Consider the following 21797-nt stretch of genomic DNA (forward strand, 5'->3'; position numbering starts at 1 on the left):
GCTGAAACGTTTGTGCCACGCCAACCCGGAAACCAGCCAGTTTATTAACTGTAAGGCTGGGCCGCAATTCTGACACCGTGTATAAACGCATACTGTTAGGGTATGTCTAATGAAAACCCTCTTCGGTTCTTCGATCTCGGTTGAAGGTTATATTTCCAATCAATCAAGTTTTATTTATAAAGCGCTTAATCGTGGCAACAGATATTTCAAGGGCGCGTTGGCAGAAAAACCCAACAGAGTCTTCCGGAGCAAAGATAAGCGACAGCGGCGGGGAAAACTCCCTTATTAAGGCAAAAACAATGGAAGAGTGTCACCATGATGAGACCATTTGTGTGACAAAGTTAACTCAAGGCGTTCAAAGTTGGTGATACGGCGCTGGTCTCTTCAACAGACGTAGTGTTGGGATCGGACTCTCCTAAGGGATGAGGTGACTGTCAGTCCTGACTCAAACTAACATTTATCTGTTGTTATCTGTGTGCTATGGGAAAAAAATGAACTGATTATGTTGTTTTTGAACACAGTGTAAACAAATCACCTTTGCTTGGAATACATTACAATACCATTGACAAGTTATCTAGCTTAATTGACAAAAATTAACAAAACAGAATGCGGTAATTTTCAAATAAATTGGAAACAATAAAAACAAAATACATATTAGAAGGCAATGAAAGATTGGGAAAGTTGTGGGATTCACAAAAACCTGACCCCATTCTGCAGTTTAATGGTAACAGGTGGTAGCACCGTAATATGTTGGCACAGTTCTTTTGCGGAACAATATTTTTAGAATGTAATCACAAAGGATTTGAGGATTTCCCCAGTCTACATATCACAAAATGTTATTTTTGATCCCTAATAAAACGACATGATTCTGATTTTTTTTTTAACCTGTGCTTGCGGTAAAGCCAGTCTGCCCTTACCACTAAAATGTGTTACTTATGATTAGTGTAGTATATACAAAGTTATTTTTGCTTCACATGGTCAGCACCTCCCCAAACATTTGTTTGCTCCACATGGCCCAACTTGAACATTTGAATGCTACTAGGCCAGCCATGCATCACAATTGTTTAGTTTGTGCCAATATTTATTACCTTATATGTACATTTTATTCAGTTTACAAAAGACACACAAAGTTTGTGAGTTATTCATTTATTTAAATTCAAGTCAGACAAATGCACATAATACATCCTGCTATGGTATAAATCTTCTAAAAGAGTCACACCTTGTTTCAGTGATCATTTTATAGTGTGGTGAAAGGGACCGGAGCATACCACTGTGACAGGGATGGTTGATGTTTGTTAAAAAAGTATGTTGTTGTTTGATGTTACAAATACTGAGGTTGCTGAATTAAAGCGGACTGTTTACTATGAGTATGGGAATTATTTATCATGTGTTTTGAAATGTTTCTTGTTCATTATTGTCACCGTATTTATAGGTGAGTTTGTGTTATGTTCCTTGGTTAGGGCAGTTGGTCATTTCCAACAGTATAAAGGGCCTGGCCTACAGCTAGTGATTAATGATGGTGAAATTAAGCCTCATGAGTCTTTGAACCGTTTCAGACAAGTGGTTCAAGTAATGGTTCATTTCTTGATGCTTCATGTGCACAGGAAACCACCTGCTGGCTTTGGATACAATTACAGGTGGCTGTTGTGTCTTCATGTGTGATCCATTCCGACATCTGTCGGCTCTTGGAAATTACTATGTACTACAAAAAAAAAAGTGACCAAATAATTAATTGACAAAGTGTATGATAAGTGTATGATATATATATATATTTATATATATATATATAAATACAGTGTGTGTGTGTGTGTGTGTGTGTGTGTATATACAGTGTGTGTGTGTATGTATGTATATATATATGTATGTATATATATATGTATGTATATATATGTATGTATATATATATATATATATATATATATCTTCTTCTTTTCCTTTCGGCTTTTCCCTGCAGGGGTCGCCACAGCGAATCAATTGCCTCGATCTAAACCTGTCCTTTGCATCCTCTTCTCTCACACCAACTACCTTTTCCTCTTTCACTACATCCATAAACCTCCTCTTTGGTCTTCCTCTAGGCCTCCTGCCTGGCAGTTCAAAACTCAGCATCCTTCTACCAATATATTCACTATCTCTCCTCTGGACATGTCCAAACCATCTCAGTCTGACCTCTCTAACTTTATCTCCAAAACCTCTAACATGTGCTGTCCCTCTGATGTACTCATTCCTGATCCTATCCTTCCTGATCACTCCCAAAGAGAACCTCAGCATCTTCATCTCTGCTACCTCCAGCTCTGTCTCCTGTCTTTTCCTCAGTGACACTGTCTCTAGACCAAACAACATCACTGGTCTCACCACAGTTATGTACACCTTTCCTTTCATTTTAGCTGAAACTCTTCTATCACACATCACACCTGACACTTTTCTCCACCCGTTCCATCCTGCCTGGACACGCTTCTTCACCTCTTTTCCACACTCTCCATTGCTCTGGACTGTTGACCCTAAGTACTTAAAATCCTCCAACTTCTTGATCTCTTCTCCCTGTAACCTCACTCTTCCACTTGGGTCCCTCTCATTCACACACATGTATTCTGTCTTACTGCGGCAAACCTTCATTCCTCTCCTTTCCAGGACAAACCTCCACCTTTCTAGCTTCTCCTCCACCTGTTCCCTGCTCTCACTACAGATCACAATGTCATCTGCAAACATCATAGTCCATGGAGATTCCTGTCTAACCTCGTCTGTCAGCCTGTCCATCACCATAGCGAACAAGAAGGGGCTCAGAGCTGATTACTGATGCAGTCCCACCTCCACCTTAAACTCCTCTGTCACACCTCCAGCACACGTCACCACTGTCTTACAGTCCTCATACATGTCGTGCACTGCTCTAACATACTTCTCTGCCACTCCAGACTTCCTCATACAATACCACAGTTCCTCTCTGGGCACCCTGTCATAAGCTTTCTCCAGATCTACAAGAACACAATGCAGCTCTGTCTGGCCTTCTCTGTACTTCTCTATCAACATCCTCAACGCAAATACTGCATCTGTAGTACTCTTTTTTTGGCATGAAACCATACTGCTGCTCACAAATGTTCACTTCTGCCCTTAGTCTAGCTTCCACTACTCTCTCCCATAACTTCATTGTATGGCTCATCAGCTTTATTCCTCTGTAGTTGCCACAACTCTGCACATCTCCCTTGTTCTTAAAAATGGGCATGAGCACACTTCTCCTCCATTCCTCAGGCATCTTCTCACTATCTAAGATCCTGTTGAACAACCCAGTCAGAAACTCTACTGCCACCTCTCCTAGACACTTCCAAACCTCTACAGGTATATCATCAGGACCGACTGCCTTTCCACTCTTCATCCTCTTCAATGCCCTCCTCACTTCATCCTGACTAATCTTTGCTACATCCTGGTCCACAACAGTCACCTCTTCTAGTCTTTGTTCTCTCTCATTTTCCACGTTCATCAACTCTTCAAAGTACTCTTTCCATCTTCCCATCACACTACTGGCACCTGTCAATAGACTTCCATCTCTATCCTTAATCACCCTAACCTGCTGCACGTCCTTCCCATCTCTATCTGGCTTGCCAACCGGTATAGATCAGTCTCTCCCTCCTTACTGTCCAACCTAGCATACAAGTCATTATAAGCTTCTTGTTTGGCCTTTGCTACCTCTATCTTCACCTTACGCTGCATCTCCCTGTACTCCGGTCTACTCTCCTCAGTCCTCTCAGTGTCCCACTGTCTCCCTGATCACACTAGCTGTAGTTTTCCAGTCATCTGGGAGCACCTACTGACCACCCAGAGCCTGTCTAAACTCCTTCCTAAAAGTCATGCAACACTCTTCCTTTTTTAGCTTACACCTTTTCATCTTCTGCTCTGCCTCTGCCCTCTTCATCTTCCTCACCACCAGAGTCATCCTACACACCACCATCCTATGCTGTTTGGCTACACTCTCACCTACCACTACTTTACAGTCACTGATCTCCTTCAGGTTACACCGTCTACACAAGATGTAGACTACCTGTGTGCTCCTACCTCCACTCTTATAGGTCACTCTATGTCCCTGCCTCTTCTGGAAGAAAGTATTCACTACAGCCATTTCCATCCTTTTTGCAAAGTCAACTACCATCTGTCCTTCTGCGTTCCTCTCCTGGATACCACACCTGCCCATCACCTCCTCATCACCTCTGTTTCCTGCACCAACATGTCCATTGAAGCCTGCTCCAATGACAACTCTCTCACTTCTAGGCATGCTCTGCATCACTTCATCAAAGTCCAACCAGAATTTCTCCTTCTCCTCTAGCTCACATCCTACCTGTGGAGCATACCCACTAACAACATTGAACATCACACCTTCTATTTCTAGCTTCAGACTCATCACTCTATCTGACACTCTTTTTACCTCCAGGACATTCCTAACAAACTCATCCTTCAAGTTAACTCCTACTCCATTTCTCTTCCTATCTACACCATGATAGAACAACTTGAACCCTGCTCCTAAAGTTCGAGCCTTGCTACCTTTCCACCTGGTGTCCTGCACACACAGTATGTCTACCTTCCTCCTCTGCATCATGTCTACCAACTCTCTACCTTTTCCTGTCATAGTTCCAACATTCAACGTCCCTACTCTCAGTCCTACACTCTTGGCGCTCCTCTTCTCTTTCTTCGAGCGAACGCACTTTCCTCCTCTCCTTCTTCGATCAACAGTAATCCAATTTCCACCGGCGCCCTGTAGGTCAACAGCGCCGATGGCGGTCGTTGTTAACCCGGCCCTCGACCGATCCGGTATGGAAGTCATAGGTCTGATTCGCATCTTTGATTTGGCAAAAGCCTTACGCCGGATGCCCTTCCTGACACAACCCTCTGTATTTATCCGGGCTTGGGACCGGCACAATAAGACACTGGCTTGTGTCCTCTTGCGGCTACATTTGTCATTAATTCATTAAAATTGCAATTACAGTATTTTCCGCACTATAAGGCGCACCCTTAATAATTTTTTTTGTTTTATAATTTATTCCATATACAAGGTGCACTGGATTATAAGGCGCACACAATAAAAAATAAAATGTATTTGATAAACTGCAGCGACTGTAGTTGCGCAATCCGTCCACTAGATAGAGCCGCGCTGCTCAGGCAGTCATGATTGTATTCATGACTGCCTAGTACCTTTGAATGGCCCCTATTGTAATGTCAATAAGCGTTTACGCCTTCCGTCCACAGGACAACGCAGATATCCGGAATGAAAACGCAACTTTTTTAAAACGCTGGCCGAGGTGGATTTTTAAAAAAACTCTGGGTCTGCGTTTTCGTGTGGACGGCGTATCCGCGACTTTTTAAAAACACTGACGTCTTGCCTGCGACGAAAACCGCGGTGACGTCATATTTATGGGCCCGTGTATTGTGACAACAAAACACGGAGGATTCCTATTGGATAAAATTTGACTCAATACTGCCACCACATGGTTTGGCATGCTTATAGCAGTCTTCAAAAACGCACTGCCGCGTTTACGTGTGGACGGAGATTTTTTTTAAAACGCTGTCGTGTGGACGGGAATCGTTTTCGATGCGTTTTTAAAAAGTTCCATTTTTAAAAAAATCCATTATCGTGTGGATGGGGCCTTAGAAAGAAGTCAACACGCATATTAAAAAACCTGACATTAAAAACTGGTTAAATTCATTACGAGTGCAGTCAGTGATAACAGCGGATTATTTACTGATCTGAAGTTCGAAGCAGATATTTAAGCTCCGACGTTCGTCTTCGTTTATTGAATATTCTTTCGATCGATTGGTTGTCCAGTCGGAGGTGAGGTGCAGCTATTTGCTGCTGTGTGTCCTAAACAATTTTTTAACTAGTTTTTAATGTCAGGCTCTTAATTTACTGGAAAATGTGACGCTGTTTTACTCATAGAACTGACTTTAACGTTGGTGTCTCACCGCCGTGAATCTCACAGCACGTCGCTGCAGACAGAATACACAAGCCTGAATGCGCCCCTCCGCCGCCCGCCCAGAGATGATAACTACATTTGCAAATCTATGCAGCACAACAGAAACGCAGTGACTCTGAAAAGGCTGGAAGTTCACTAGATTCCAGATGACAGCACAATGGCTCCGGCAGCTCAGTCACAGCAGATACCTGCTGCTCCATCACGTAACGTTACACCTGTCCAAGGTATGCTAAATGATTTAATGTTAGCCAGGTGTGATACTAATCAGTGACTCGAGACTAGGTAACAATTTGGAGTTGGATCATAAATGTATTCACAGTAGGCTCATTACTGTATGGTTTGTGTGTACATGTTCCATGTACATAAATGGTGGGCGCATAAAACTAGTTCTCTAATTGGCAAAATAGTGTTAGCTGGCAGTGACATGCCAAGATAGAAGTTGAGGCTGTTTTGGCTGACTGGTGACCATTGAGCTGTGACACTTTTCTGTTTTGCAGCCGAGGTAGCAAGGCTCTTTGCGCCGTATAACGGTGGAGCCAGAAGGAATATGACAAGACGACCAGCACAAGTCCAAGTTAGTCAAGGAAGCTACACACACACTGTCTGTTGTTTGGCTGACCACAAGGCGGATAAAGTTCCTGGTGTGATGCTTAAAGCAGACCTCCTTAATTCCGGGCTTGGAGAGGAAAAAGCGACATTTTCAGGTCAGTATGAAAGTAGGGATTTACCAAAACCAAAAAAGAGAAAGTTTACTGTCTGTGAGCCCAACTTATGTGAAATTATTTGCAGCTCAACTCGGCATTTCTTTTTAGTCATAAGTATGTCCATATGTTCATATTCGACTCAAACATGATTGACTTTCATAGTGTGAATAATATTTGCCACAGTCTTTAGGTGACTCAATATGAGTTATGTCTACTTTTTTTTTAAACAGGGAATGACAACGATCCCATGGTTATAACAAATAAACTGATGGAAGTGTTTCCGAGGCTCAAAGAAGGGGGAGGCTTTGAATTTCTAAAAATTGCAGGATCTACTCGTAGCCGAAATGTTGCTTTGCTTGCGTGTCCCAGCACTGGATACACCCTTGCCTATCTGAAAGATCCATCAACAATGATTGGACAGGCTACAATCTACATACGTCCACTTCAACAGGATCTACCCATAGATTGTGTACATAGATTTACCGAGACTCACATAATCAAAACAAAGCTCATTGGTGATTTTTAATCATTAGTTAAATGTCATTTGTTGTTGTTAGGGGACCTCACAAACTTCCTCTGGTCCAGTCATCCCCTGCATCACCTGTCAGAAGGAAGTTCCTTTTTCAGAGATGAAGCTGCAATGGGTATGTAATACCTAAATAAATGCAAGGGTAGCATATTCATTTTTTATTGTGGAAAATGTCTCTCTTAGAGTGTTGTGCACACAAATAATAAAGTATAACCATAATTTCAATTTTGTTCACTTCAAGGACACCCATACAGGAATTGGAGAGAGGACAAGAGGGAGACCAAAGTGAAGAAAATGATAGACACCCAGTCAGTGACAGTGTTCCAGTGAGGCCTGGAACATCAGCTGAGAATGCAGTTGTACCAGCATTGATTGACAAGGACCTGGATCACAAAGAAACAGACAATGGTTTGTGTCCTCACAATAGGGTTGCTGTAAGATTGTGTGTAACTTAAACTCAATAGAAAAAAGACACCTACAGGACATAATTAGATAAGATAATACAATTACACACAATAACGCTCAACTGGGTTATATATTTTAACTGTTAAAATATTTAGTTTTTGTTCAGAATGTGGTTATTATGTCAACTCAGCTTTGTAACAGATTCTGCAGATGTTGGGTCTCATGTTTGTCAGTGACATGGACAGAACTTTCCTCCTTTCCTGTAGACCAGGAGGATATCTATCTGCTGGTGACATGCCAACTCACAACATGTCTCTCCAGAATAGATAACTTTATTATTGTTGTTGTCTAGAATGGAAGCTTATCAAAGAACCAGCTCAAGCTGCCAAAGTTTTCAAAGAGAATCTATTAAGGGAACATGCATCTGGGAAACCACTGAGAATGAAAATGGATGTAAGGGACTCTGAAGAGGACAGGGAACGGGAACTTCTCATTCTATAAACAGCCACAGGAATGGGCATCTCCGCTTCACTGTACTCTTCTTGGTAGGTAATATAAAGTCTGTAATATAAATGTGTCAGTAAAATTTATACCACTCAAGTATCTTATATGGAATTGTTACATGGGAGAATGGGATCCAAAAATATATATAATTTTATGACCACTTATGAAAAGCACAATATTCTCCTATTACCTGGAATAGTCAATATTAAGGATGCTATTCTAGAATTACAGCCAATAGCTGTTGCCTTATCCAGTTAACTGCATTAGTCAGCCACTGTTTTTCTGCTGTGTTATTATCAGTATTTTGTTTCAGGTGATGTTGCTGTTGGAGAGGCAGTGATGCGGTACTTTATGACAACAATAAAATCCCAACTGCAGTTTGGATTCAGTCTAGATCTTGGTAAGTCTCTTACTATTTTGAAGGTAAATATGATGCAATTTTTTAATGTATATCAGTTGTTAATTATTGTGACTTTATCCCCTGCTCTCTCGATACTTTACAGGAGGAATGGGCCGAACACTGCTTTTTGAGGGTGAACCTGACCATCTTGTTCCAGCAGCATCAGAGGTGCTCATTGAAAGTGACCTCTTCCGAGTTGCAGGAAGAATGTTGGCCCACAGCTTTCTGCATGACAGGCCCCATGTCACAGGATTAAATCCTGCTGTAGTTCATGTGCTGTTCAACTGGGACCCTGAAACGGCAACTGTTGTCACAGAAGACTGTCCTGATCTGCACATCAGGAGTATCATAAAACTGGTATGTATCATAAAAAACTTTGCCTTGCAAAATTATTGTTTGGGTAAATGTAATAACTTGTATGGTCTTGATTTTAGCTTGAACATGAAGAACTTACACCAGAACAGAAGGACACAGTTTTAGAGCTTTCCCTGTCTTGGGATCTCCCGGCAGTCAACAAAACAAATCTGAGATTGCTACACAACAAACTTCTACTGCATGCAGTGAGTTCCTGCTGGTTAAGTGACAGAATTCATTGCTGTAGTTGTTGAAATTATCGAAAGTGTTGTGAACCCTGGCTTCTTGTGGTATGTCAACACTGGCAGAGATGGAAAACATGTAGTCTTTGCTCATAGTCATGTTAAAGTTCTTGAAAACCAGCATTTAATTCATTTACAGTTTAACTACTTCAGTATTTCTCACTCCCTGCAAGTGTTGATAGGACATTGGCATATTTAAAAAAAAAAACAATATCACAAATGTTGACACAGTAGGAAAAGTATTATACAAGACAAAATGTAATCCTTTACAAAAAAGAGAGCAGCACAGCAACACACGTCTGGTTTTGTGAATTTCCCTTTTGATAATATAATTTAAAAAGGCGATACAGTCAAGTATTCACCACTGCATTTGAGTACTAAAGACATCAGTTGCAGAAATGTATAAAATGGAATACATTACTCTAAAATGTGTTAATGTCTTGAGGGTTGATATATTCTGTACTAGTTTGAATGGATTTTATAAAGCACTTCATTATGCTTTTATGAACATTTTCGCTACTGTGCCAATTTTTGTAAAAGTTCGGTTGAGAATTTGGTCTGTAATATGGGTTGGTCCTGTCTTAGGTCATTGGGAGGACCATGCGCCAAATTAAACAGCTGATAAAGGGACTGAAAGACGTGATGGTATGGTCCCTGCTGACATCTAGGCCAGATGTTGTCTCACTTCTTTTCCCTAAAATGGCTGAAATGGAGTTCACACCCCAGGTATGTCAGTAATTTAGTTACTGACATTTAGTTACATGTTTTCAATGACTGAGCTGGTTATTTTTCTATTTACCAAGAATGTGATCTGCATATTCCTTCACCAAAATAAGTTCTCCCTTTCAAATAATTACATTGATTTTTTTTAAGATGCTCCTAGAAAATGTTAACTGAAACGGGTATTAACACCTTATTTGGCAAATGGCTCTTTGCAAATGATTCTATATCTTATGGATAGATATGATCAATTTAAGTTTAACTAAATGTATTGAATCAATTTTATGACTTTTAGCTTCATCGGGTACACTGGCCCAGCTGCTGACATTCTGGGTTGGCTGGGAGAAGCTTCCTCCTGAACTGAAAGTGGAGATCTCTGGGGGAACCCTTCCTACGTCCTCCACGTGCTTTGAAACACAAGCTGTCGGCTCATTTCAAAACCTGTGTGGACTTGGAGGAAGCACTTGTCTGTGCCATAAGTAGTGAACAGACTGGATTTGGACTTATTTAAGAAGACAGATGTCATTGAATGTACTATTCAGCAGGTCAGGTCAATTGATACAAGTTCAATGTCTTTGAAAATATTTAACATACTGTGCAGTAGTTGATCAGTGTTTTATTCACAATATTTTTTCCACTTACTGTAAGCAAACATTTCTGCATCTTCAGCTTTCAGTGTTAACAACAACATTCATGTTATTCATTCTGTGGCTAATGAGACAGGAAGAAAAGGAGTGGAGCTGTGTATAAAGTGCATTTACAAGATCTTAACAATGATCATTGTAGAGCTTCAAAGTAAAACAGCTTTTTTTTTAAAGAAAGCAAACTTTTTCAGTTTATGCCTGCTTGTTATAAGATGCTAAATAAAAGCATGGGTTGGACATCAATCTGCTATGATTCTTGACAAAACTTGCACAGTCTCTACATATGATCTAAGTGCATCAGTTACAGAAACTCCTGGAGCTGGCAAAATGGCAACCTCTTCCACCGAGAGTTCGTGTGCCAGCTGAACCTTGGGAACTGACACAGTGCCTCCATGAAGAATGTGAGGTCCGTTCCAGTCGATCCCATAGTTTTCATAAACCTGAATGGAGGACAAGTATGATCAATCTTGTACTTAAAACTAGTCTGACACGTCATTACACAAAATATTTAAGATTGTTATTTTTGGTCACCAAGTCGGTCAAAAAAATGTTGCCCATTCAGTTTTTTAAAATAGTACAGTTATGCACAGTATACACAATAGAAACTACAGGTCAGAGGTTGAAGCTTGAAAGCTCGGAAGACTTTGAAAATGCTATAACCTCTGTTTCAAGTCAAATATTTTCTCCCATAATTCCTTTGGAGGAACAGACATTTAAAAAGTGTTAAAAGTTGATCTTAAACCTCAGTAGGATCCTCCATAGGGCCTTGCTCTCTGTATCTTCTCCAGAGTTGCTGTGGTGACTGATTCCTTTCAGTTCTAAGACCATGAAAGTTCCAAGCATACCTGAAAGAGTCAAGGCTTTGCTGGAGTAGTGGAAGGAAGCTCCTGTGCAGTGCGAAAAGATGGACTTCATTGTCTGGATTCAGTGTTCCCTGAACTTCCAATGAAGTGAAGATCTAATAGAAGAGGTCCAGGGTATGTTCATACACATCTCTCCACATCCTTTCTATTCTGTGTTCAGGAAAAAAAAAATTGACAAGGCGTTAAATTATGTGTGACATACGCTAAAGAGGTACATTCAACTGGTATGCTGCTTGTGTGAGCCTAGTTGCCAAACATATTTATTTCTCGTTGATTGTGAACACGTCTGCCTGTGATGTGCGAATTCCTGTCGGTACCTCTGCTCCTGATCATGAATTCTGCTATATCTGCATTCTCGCCCCCTTTATCAAACCATACCCTTGATGGCAGCCCGTACTGCTCAACAGCAGTGATAAAGCTCTGTAAGACCTTACTAGCTCTGTTATTGCCAGCCACAGTCAGGTAGACTACTAAATGACTGATTCCATCCACCCCACCATGGACAACAAATCTCCGCCCTGGTAGCAGAAAAGCGGCGGAGTATTTCTTCTAAATTTGCAGTCACTCTATGGTGAACATCTTGGTCGGAAAGTGCGGAAATAACTCCAACAACTTCAATAAATTCCTCTGCTTTACACGCTACATGCTCGGGGTCAGCAGGTCTTGCTTCCACATACTCTGCAAGGTCTAAAATATCTCTCACCAACTCTCTATAAAGTTCATGGAGATCCTCCATCAACACAGGTGACATGTTTAGAAAGAATTCTTCTACTTTCGGTTTCAAGGCAGACCAAAGCAGTGGATTAGACAGGATTTGCATTAGCCCCGCCCACCGATGTTGATGGCCGAGTTTGACAGATAAAATAAATTCATGATCCACTGCAACACAAGGACCATGAAATAATTAGTTAAATAATATGTTTTTTTAACCTAAAATGAATTGGTATTTTAATAAATTAATGACACATTTAATAACACATGTATATATTTAATGACATGAATTAATGAATTAATGACATATTTAATTATTTAATGGAGTATTTATTTAATTTTGGCACTTTTAGTCCTCCATACATCTGTACTGACCCTCATTGCTAAAACAGGCTGGAGTGAAGTGGTTCGCACACACAAACGTGCAGGCGATGTAGCTGCAACATTGCCATTGAAAGTTAAATGCAACCACGCCCTCTTCTGTTCTTCATTGGATGGGATTAAAAATAAACACTGGTGTTGATTTGTACAATCAACAACTGAGCAACTACCTTGTCTCTTTCTCACAGAAGCCATTTCAACAGACTGCTGCCTCACCTCCGACGCAAAGAATTCCGTCTTGGGGATGGCCACGCCCTTGGGCATGTCAACCAATCCATATCGTCCACGCCCCTTGAGCATGTCCACCAATCCATATTGTCAAATACTCTGTCCAATACCCCAGAGTGCATAGTCTGACGTCAAGAATACCTATTCTAGCGCTTTATGATCGATTCGAGTTGTTCAGAGCCATGACTTCCTAAAACTCTAAATATATATTGATGCAGGAAGTGTTTGTTTACCAGATTCTAGGAGTTGGTCAGACAAAGGACAGCTCAGAATCCCCTAATGATGAGTACGAACAATGGAACACGTTTTCCCTTGCCTGGACATAGGTCACCGGGGCCCCCCTCAGGAGCCAGGCCTGGAGATGGGGCTTGAAGGCGAACACCTGGTGGCCGGGCCTGCACCCATGGGGCCCGGTTGGGCCCAGCCCGAAAGGACAACGTGGGTCCCCTTTCCCATGGGCTCATCACCTGTGGGAGGGGCCATAGGGGTCGGGTGCACTGTGAGCTGGGCGGTGGCCGAAGGCGGGGACCTTGGCGATCCGATCCCCGGCTACAGAAGCTGGCTCTTGGGACGTGGAATGTCACCTCTCTGGCAGGGAAGGAGCCCGAGCTGGTGTGTGAGGTTGAGAAGTTCCAACTTCCCGACTATATATAGTCGGGCTCACCTCCACACACAGCTTGGGCTCTGGTACCAGTCCTCTCGAGAGGGGTTGGACTCTCTTCCACTCTGGAGTTGCCCACGGTGAGAGACGCCGAGCAGGTGTGGGTATACTCATAGCCCCCCGGCTTGGCCCCTGTATGTTGGGGTTCACCCCGGTGGATGAGAGAGTAGCCTCCCTCCGCCTTCGGGTGGGGGGACGGGTCCTGGCTGTTGTTTGTGCTTATGCACCAAACAGCAGTTCAGAGTACCCACCCTTTTTGGAGTCCTTGGAGGCGGTGCTGGAGAGCGCTCCCACTGGGGACTCCATCGTTCTGCTGGGGGACTTCAATGCTCATGTGGGCAATAACAGTGAGACCTGGAAGGGTGTGATTGGGAGGAACGGCCCCCCCGATCAGAACACGAGTGGGGTTATTGGACTTCTGTGCTTGTCACGGACTGTCCATAACGAACACTATGTTTAGACATAAGGGTGTCCATATGTGCACTTGGCACCAGGACACCCTAGGCCGCAGTTCGATGATCGACTTTGTGATAGTGTCATCGGACTTGCGGCTGCATATCTTGGACACTCGGGTGCAAAGAGGGGCGGAGCTGTCAACTGATCACTACCTGGTGGTGTGTTGGATCCGATGGGGGGGAAGATGCCGGTCTGACCTGGCAGACCAAAACGTATTGTGAGGGTCTGCTGGGAACGCCTGGCGGAATCCCCTGTCAGAAGGAGTTTCAACTCCCACCTCCGGCAGAACTTCACCCACGTTCCGGGGGAGGCGGGGGACATTGAGTCTGAGTGGACCATGTTCCGTGCCTCCATTGTCGAAGTGGCCGACCGCAGCTGTGGCCGTAAGATGGTCGGTGCCTGTCGTGGCGGCAACCCCAGAACCCGCTGGTGGACATCGGTGGTAAGGGATGCCGTGAAGCTGAAGAAGGAGTCCTATCGGGCCTTTTTGGCCTGTGGGACTCCTGAGGCAGCTGATGGGTACTGGCTGGCCAAGTGGAATGCAGCTTTGGTGGTTACTGAGGCAAAAACTCGGGCGTGGGAGGAGTTCGGTGAGGCCTTGGAGGACAACTTCCAGACGGCTTCGAGGAGATTCTGGTCCACCATCAGACGTCTCAGGAGGGGGAAGCAGTGCAGCATCAACACTGTGTATGGTGGGGATGGGGTGCTGCTGACCTCAACTCGGGACTTTGTGACTCGGTGGGGAGAATACTTCGAAGACCTCCTCAATTCCGGCAACACGCCTTCCCATGAGGAAGCAGAGTCTGGGTTCTCTGAGACAGGCTCTCCTATCTCTGGCATTGAGGTCACCGAGGTGGTTAAAAAGCTCCTTGGTGGCAGGGCCCCGGGGATGGATGAGATCCACCTGGAGTTCCTAAAGGCTCTTGATGTTGTGGGACTGTCCTGGTTGACACGCCTCTGCAACATTGCGTGGACGTCGGGGACAGTGCCTCTGGATTGGCAGACTGGGGTGATGGTCCCCATTTTTAAGAAGGGGGACCAGAGGGTGTGTTCAACTACAGGGGGATCACACTCTTCAGCCTCCCCGGTAAGATCTATTCAGGGGTTCTGGAGAGGAGGGTCTGTCGGGAAGTCGAATCTCGGATTCAGGAGGAGCAGTGTGGTTTTCATCCTGTCTGTGGAACAGTGGACCAGCTCTACACCCTACGCAGGGTCCTTGAGGGGGCATTGGAGTTCGTCCAAACAGTCTACATGTGTTTTGAGAAGAAGAAGTATACTTTATTTATCCCCACAGGGAAATTACACAGTCACTCAGTACATGTTGTTGTGTTAGTTTTTAACAATCAATGTATACACAGGGGGCGGCACGGTTGCGCAGCGGGTAGCGCTGCCGCCTCACAACACGGCGGACCGGGTTCGAGTCCGGCTCTGTGCAGAGTTCCCATGCTCTCCCCGTGTCTGCGTGGGTTCTCTCCGGGTTCTCTGGCTTCTTCCCACCTCCAAAAGCATACACTTCAGGTTGATTGGCTGTTCCAAATTGCCTGTAGCCTGAGTGTGTGCGTGCATGGTTGTATGTCTTTGTGTGTGGCTCCGCTGTGCACTGGCATCGTGCCCGGAGTGTCCCCCGCCTCACGCCCTATGCCGCCGAGATAGGCTCCGGCTCCCCGTGGTAATATGAAGATGACTGACTGACTGTATACACAGGCCCCCTGAAACACAGCACACAAGGGGGCCTGCTGTTTGGATGACCAGATACAGCAATTGCACATTCAGCTGAAGTCTCTAAAAGTAAGTTATGTGAGTGTTGAAAATGATCAGTATTAAAAAAAAACCAGCAAATGACAACAAATGTTAATTTGAGACCAATTTTATCTCTAGTCATGTAAGAAGAGGAGGCCTGTATCCATTAAATTCTCCATCAAAGGAGTGAAAATATATGATGAGGATGAGACTGTGAGTATGGTTGTTTATCTGTAATGGAGTGATTATGGTTTGACCTTGATTTTATCTGCTGCAATTATTTCACTCATTCTAGTGATGCTGGGTCTTGTGTATGATCACAGACACTCCTGATGGCTCATGCCCTACATAGAGTCTCTCTATGCACTGCAAGGCCAGATGAAGCAAGCAAGCATGCAGTTAGTACACATCAAACAACACACATCAGGGAGGCAGAGTGACGGGCAGCGGCTTCTGGAACGCACCCCAATTGAGCAGCTTGTCGGGGGCAATGGCAAGGCGCCGTGACGCCTCCCACCGTCAGCTCACACTCCTGGTGGCATCCTGGCGGGAGCGGGATTCGATCCACCGATGGTTGGGGCGATCTGTCTACAAGACAGTGGCTCTACCGCTGAGCCACTGCCGCCCCCCACTGTGGACTTGGAGAAGGCGTTCGACTTTGTTCCTCGGGGGGTTCTATGGGGGGTGCTTCAGGAGTATGGGGTACTGAACCCCTTGATAAGGGGTTCGGTCCCTGTACGACCAGTGAGGGTTGGACTCCGCCAAGGCTGCCCTTTGTCACCGATTCTGTTCATAACTTTTATGGAAAGAATTTCTATGTGCAGACAAGGCATTGAGGGTGTCCGGTTTGGTGGCCTCAGTATTGCGTCTCTGCTTTTTGCAGATGATGTGGTACTGTTGGCTTCATCAAGCCGTGATCTCCAACTCTCACAGGAGCGGTTCGCAGCCGAGTGTGAAGCGGTTGGTATGAGAATCAGCTCCTCCAAATCTGAGACCATGGTTCTCAGTCAGAAAAGGGTGGAGTGCCCTCTCCGGGTTGGGGATGAGATCCTGCCCCAAGTGGATGACTTCAAGTATCTCGGGGTCTCGTTCACAAGTGAGGGTATGATGGAACGGGAGATCGACAGGCGGATCGGTGCAGCGTCTGCAGTGATGCGGACTCTGTATCAGTCCGTCGTGGTGAAGGCGGAGCTGAGCCGAAAGGCAAAGCTCTTGATTTACCCGTCGATCTACGTTCCTGCCCTCACCTATGGTCACGAGCTGTGGGTCGTGACCGAAAGAACGAGATCCTGGATACAAGCGGCTGAAATGAGTTTCCTCCGCAGGGTGTCCGGGCTCTCCCTTAGAGATAGGGTGAGAAGTTTGGTCACCCGTGAGGGACTCAGAGTCGAGCCGCTGACGCCTCCCTGGTGAGGTGTTCCGGGCACGTAAACATGCTCTAAACATGATGCTACACTTTGTCCTCCAGCGCCTGGACTCCCATGGAACCTACGGTGGTGGATTATGGACTTCCTAACAGACAGACGGCAGTTCGTGAGGCTGGGGAAGCATGTCTCCGACACTCGGACCATCAGCACTGGATCCCCCCAAGGCTGTGCTTTTTCCACTCTGCTCTTCTCCCTGTATACCAACTTCTGCACATCTGGTCACCAGTCTGTCAAACTCCTGAAGTTTGCTGACGACACTACCCTCATTGGCCTCATCTTTGATGGGGATGAGTTGGAAGGGAGTTGGACTTGCTGTTATCATGGTGCAGCAGGAAGAACGTGGAGCTCAACGCTCTCAAAACAGTGGAGATGATAGGATAGTGGACTTCAGGAAAGACCCTCCTGCCATCCCCCCCGTCATCATCTGTGACACTCCAGTGACCCCTGTAGAGTATTTCCGCTTCCTAGGCACCACCATGTCCCGGGAGCTCAAATGGGAGCAGAACATCAGCTCCCTCACCAAGAAGGCTCAGCAGAGGATGTATTTCTTGCGGCAGCTGAAGAAGTTTCACCTCCCTGTGAAGATGCTGGTGAACTTCTAGACTGCCACCATTCAATCAATTCTCACATCCTCCATGTCAGTGTGGTTTGCTGCTGCCACGGCCAGGGACAAGGCCAAGCTGCAGCTTGTCATCTGCTCTGCGGAGAAGGTGATCGGCTGCAGCCTTCCACACCTCAAGGAACTGTTCGACACAAAGACTCATAGACGTGCAGCAAGGATTGCTGCTGACCCCTCTCATCCCGGCCACAACCTGTTCCAGACCCTCCCCTCTGGCAAGAGGCTACGGTCCATCTGGACCAGGACCTCACGCCACAAAAATAGCTTCTTCCCCACTGCACTCAGCCCCCCCAGGTAACCATCCACTCCTCACTGCTCTCCAAAGACAGTTTACTCTTCAGACATTTATTTTTTATTTTATTTAAAAAAAAAATTTTCACCTGTTAACACCAACCATAAACTCACCTAAATGTAAATTGTAAATAGTTTTTTATTCCTATTCCTTATTATTACTTATTGCTTCTCTTCCACCTTTTAATGCACCGACACCGTGTCAAGTTCCTCGTGTGGTAAACTTTACTGTACCTGGCAATAAACTATTTTCTGATTCTGATTCTAGCATGGAATGTTTTAGAAATGATCTGAGGCAGGTTTGTTTTGTCTGAATATGTGTAGGGAAAATCCTTTATGACATGATTCATCATCTGAAGTGTGAAGATCTTCTTTTTAACGAAGTCCAGAATGCAAAGTCACAACTCAGAAGGAACAATGTCTTCAAGCAAATCATCTCCTGGATGGAGGATATGCTTGACCAGCTGGTTGCGAATTCCATTGCGGCTACAGCAGAAAACCAGCAGGTTCTGGCAGAAGTTCGGTGTGATGTGGCAAGTCTCCACGCCCGCACCCAGGCACTGGGGCTAACACCTTCTGCCTCACTGGGAGCCACGTTCTCATCACCTGCCTTGGCGGGCGCTGCTGCTCCACCGTCTGCCTCAGCAGGGGTGGCTGCCGTTCCACCTCCAGTCCGGGGGCCTAATGTGGGAGCACCGGAGCGTTATGACGGCAATCCTGCCACCTGCAATGCCTTTCTCTGCAACTGCTCCATCATTTTTTCCCTCCAGCCGCTCACCTTCTCCTCGGAGGAGGCTAAAGTGGCTTACACTGTCAATCACCTCACCGGACGGGCACGTCTGTGGGGCACTGCGGAGTGGCAGAGAGGGACCCCCACCTGTCGCTCTTTCCGGTCCTTCGCCGACGAGCTCCGGAAGGTTTTTGGTACTGGACCTCTGGGGGCCAACGCCAGGTGAGAACTGCTGGATCTGGTCCAGGGCAGCCATTCAGTCACAGATTACGCCAAAGACTTTCATACGAAGGCCTCTCTCTGTGACTGGAACCTGGCCGCCCTCCGTGATGTCTATTTGCGGGGGCTGGCTGGATACATCAAGGACGAGCTTGTCGCTTATGAGCTGCCGTCAACACTGGAGCGCCTCATTGAGCTTGCCACACGCATTGATCTGCGCATCCAAGCACGCCGGCGAGAGAGACGCTCTGAGCTCCAGTCATGCCCTGCCCGTCCCCGCAGCCCTCCTCGCTCCAAGCCTACAGCGGCGCCGACCTCTCTGCTGTCTGCTTCAGTCGCCCCTGTGTGTGAGGAGGATCTGGAGCCGATGCAGCTTGGCCGCACTGGCCTCCCACCTGAGGAGAGGGAGAGAAGACAGCGCTTGAATCTCTGCATGTACTGCGGCCAGCCAGGGCACTTCGTCAGCCGGTGCCCAGAAAAAGCCAGAGCTCACCAGTGAACGGAGGCATACTGGTGAGCCCCATTGCTGACCCCACATCCTCTGAAAAGCCAAGCATCACTGCCGAGTTCCTGCTGCCTTCTGGTTCCCACTCCATCGCCGCCCTCCTCGATTCTGGGGCTGACGGGAGCATCATGGGTGAGAACCTCGCTCTTCAGCTGGGACCACGCCTGGAGCCGCTGCCGTCGCCCGTTGCAGCCAGAACCCTACACGGACATGTGCTGGGGAGGGTAACATCTCAAACAAACCCAGTGTGCATGCTCCTGCCAGGGGGGCACGGTGAGAGCATCCAGTTTCTGCCTCTGTCCACACCTAACCAGCCCGTCATTCTGGGGTACACCTGGCTCCGCCTGCACAATCCCAACATCGACTTGACAACCTGCTCCGTTTGGGAGTGGGGCGCGACCTGCCAGCGGACCTGTCTCAGGGTGTCGTCAGCTTCTTCTGCTCCTGCTCCTACTTCTACTCCTGCTCCAGACCTCACCGGGGTTCCTGCTGTGTACCACAACCTGAAAGAGGTATTTAACAAGGCTAAAGCTACCTCTCTGCCGCCACACCGCCCTTATGACCGTGCTATTGACTTACTACCTGGCACATCTCTTCCCAAAGGACGATTGTACTCTCTCTCTGCCCCTGAGAGAAAAGCCATGGAGGTATACATTAAAGACTCCTTGGCGGCAAGGTTCACCCGCCCCACTTCTTCACCTGCTGGCGCAGGATTTTTTTCGTGGAAAAGAAGGATAAGACACTGCGCCCCTGCATAGACTATCGTGGACTTAATAACATCACGGTTAAGAACCGCTACACCCTCCCGCTACTCCCCAATGGATTTCGAACTGCTCCAGGGGGGCGATGGTGACAACATTCCGACAGGGCATTACAAATGTCTTGTGATGCCCTTCGGTTTGACGAATGCTCCCGCAGTTTTCCAAGCCCTGGTCAACGATGTGCTCTGGGACATGCTGAACAAGTACATCTTTATGTATCTGGATGACATCCTGATCTTTTCGTGCAGCCAGGAGGAGCACGTCACCCTCGTCAGATCCGTCCTCCGCCGCCTCCTGGACAACGCCCTCTTCGTCAAGGCGGATAAGTATGAGTTCCATGTACCCTCAGTCTCCTTCCTGGGGTACATTATTGCCAAAAACTGCATAAAGTTGGATCCTGCTAAGGTTTCAGCTGTAACCTCCTGGCCGGTCCCAGAGACACGCAAGCAACTGCAACGTTTCTTGGGGTTTGCCAATTTCTACCGGTGCTTCATCATTCAGCTCCATCGCATCTCTCCTCTCTGCTCTCACCTCATCCAAGACCTCCTTCCGTTGGACCGATGCAGCTCAAGGAGCCTTTGACACCCTCAAGACTCGTTTCTCCACTGCACCCATCCTCCAGATCCCAGATCCAGAGCGCCAGTTCACCGTGGAGGTGGATGCATCCAGCGTGGGGGTGGGGGCAGTCCTGTCTCAGCACGCTGCCATCGACCAGAAGCTCCATCCCTGCGCCTTTTTCTCTCGCCGTCTCACTCCCACGGAGAGGAATTATGACATTGGTAACAGGGAGCTTCTGGCGGTAAAGGTGGCCTTGGAGGAATGGCGCCATTGGCTAGAGGGGGCCGAGGCACCATTCATTGTGTGGACTGATCACCGCAATCTGGAATATATTCGCTCTGCCAAGAAACTGAACTCAAGACAAGCCCGCTGGTCACTGTTCTTAGACAGGTTTAAATTCATGCTGTCCTATCGGCCGGGCTCCTGTAACACCAAGCCAGATGCACTCTCACGCCGGTTTCCTGAGAGCCCTGATGAAAGACCTGAACCCTCCACCATTATCCCAGTCTCCAGCTTCGTCGCTTGCGTCACCTGGGAGATAGAGGGTGCGGGCAGCCACTGAGGATCAGCCTGGTCATAGTTCCTGTCCTCCTGACCGCCTGTTTGTTCCGGCTAGGCACTGTTCCGATGTACTTCAGTGGGGGCACGCCTCCCGGCTCACCTGCCATCCGGGCATTCAGCGCACCTGTGATGTCCTGCAGCAGCGCTTTTGGTGCCCTTCGCTGGAGGAGGATGTCAGTGGCTACGCCAACGCATGTCCTGTTTGCAACCAGAATAAGACCCCTCGTCACCCACCAGCCAGCCTCCTGCAACCCCTGCCTGTCCCTCATCGCCCTTGGTCACACATTTCCCTGGACTTTGTTACCAGTCTACCCCCCTCCAGTGGTCACACTGGAGGGGGGTAGACCGGTTCAGCAAGTGGTAGACCGGTTCAGCAAGATTGCACACTTCATTCCCCTTCCCAAGCTCCCTTCTGCCAAAGAGACTGCCAGTCCGGTCCTCCGACACATCTTTCGGCTCCATGGTCTGCCCACCGATATCGTCTACGACCGGGGCCCCCAGTTCACGTCCATCTTCTGGAAGGAGTTTTGCAGACTGTTGGGGTCTTCAGTCAGCCTCACCTCTGGTTTTCACCCCCAGTCCAACGGGCAGACTGAGAGAGCTAACCAGAACCTGGAAACCACGCTTCGC

The 21797-nt window shown here is 46.6% G+C and overlaps 1 long non-coding RNA gene across 2 annotated transcripts; it reads left to right on the forward strand.

The window, feature by feature from the left end:
* Positions 1–7460: 7460 nt before the first annotated feature.
* Positions 7461–10505, forward strand: LOC137595980 (uncharacterized). 2 transcript variants are annotated; one of them, XR_011035487.1, is made up of 6 exons: positions 7461–7595; positions 8410–8496; positions 8600–8853; positions 8931–9056; positions 9678–9818; positions 10108–10505. It is a non-coding gene; the product is annotated as an uncharacterized lncRNA (long non-coding RNA). The 2 variants fall into 2 exon arrangements; XR_011035486.1 differs by lacking the exon at positions 7461–7595 and adding an exon at positions 7958–8137.
* Positions 10506–21797: the final 11292 nt, after the last annotated feature.

The sequence above is a fragment of the Antennarius striatus genome, chromosome 5 (assembly GCF_040054535.1).
Source record: "Antennarius striatus isolate MH-2024 chromosome 5, ASM4005453v1, whole genome shotgun sequence".
In the NCBI taxonomy this organism is placed as follows: Eukaryota; Metazoa; Chordata; class Actinopteri; order Lophiiformes; family Antennariidae; genus Antennarius; species Antennarius striatus.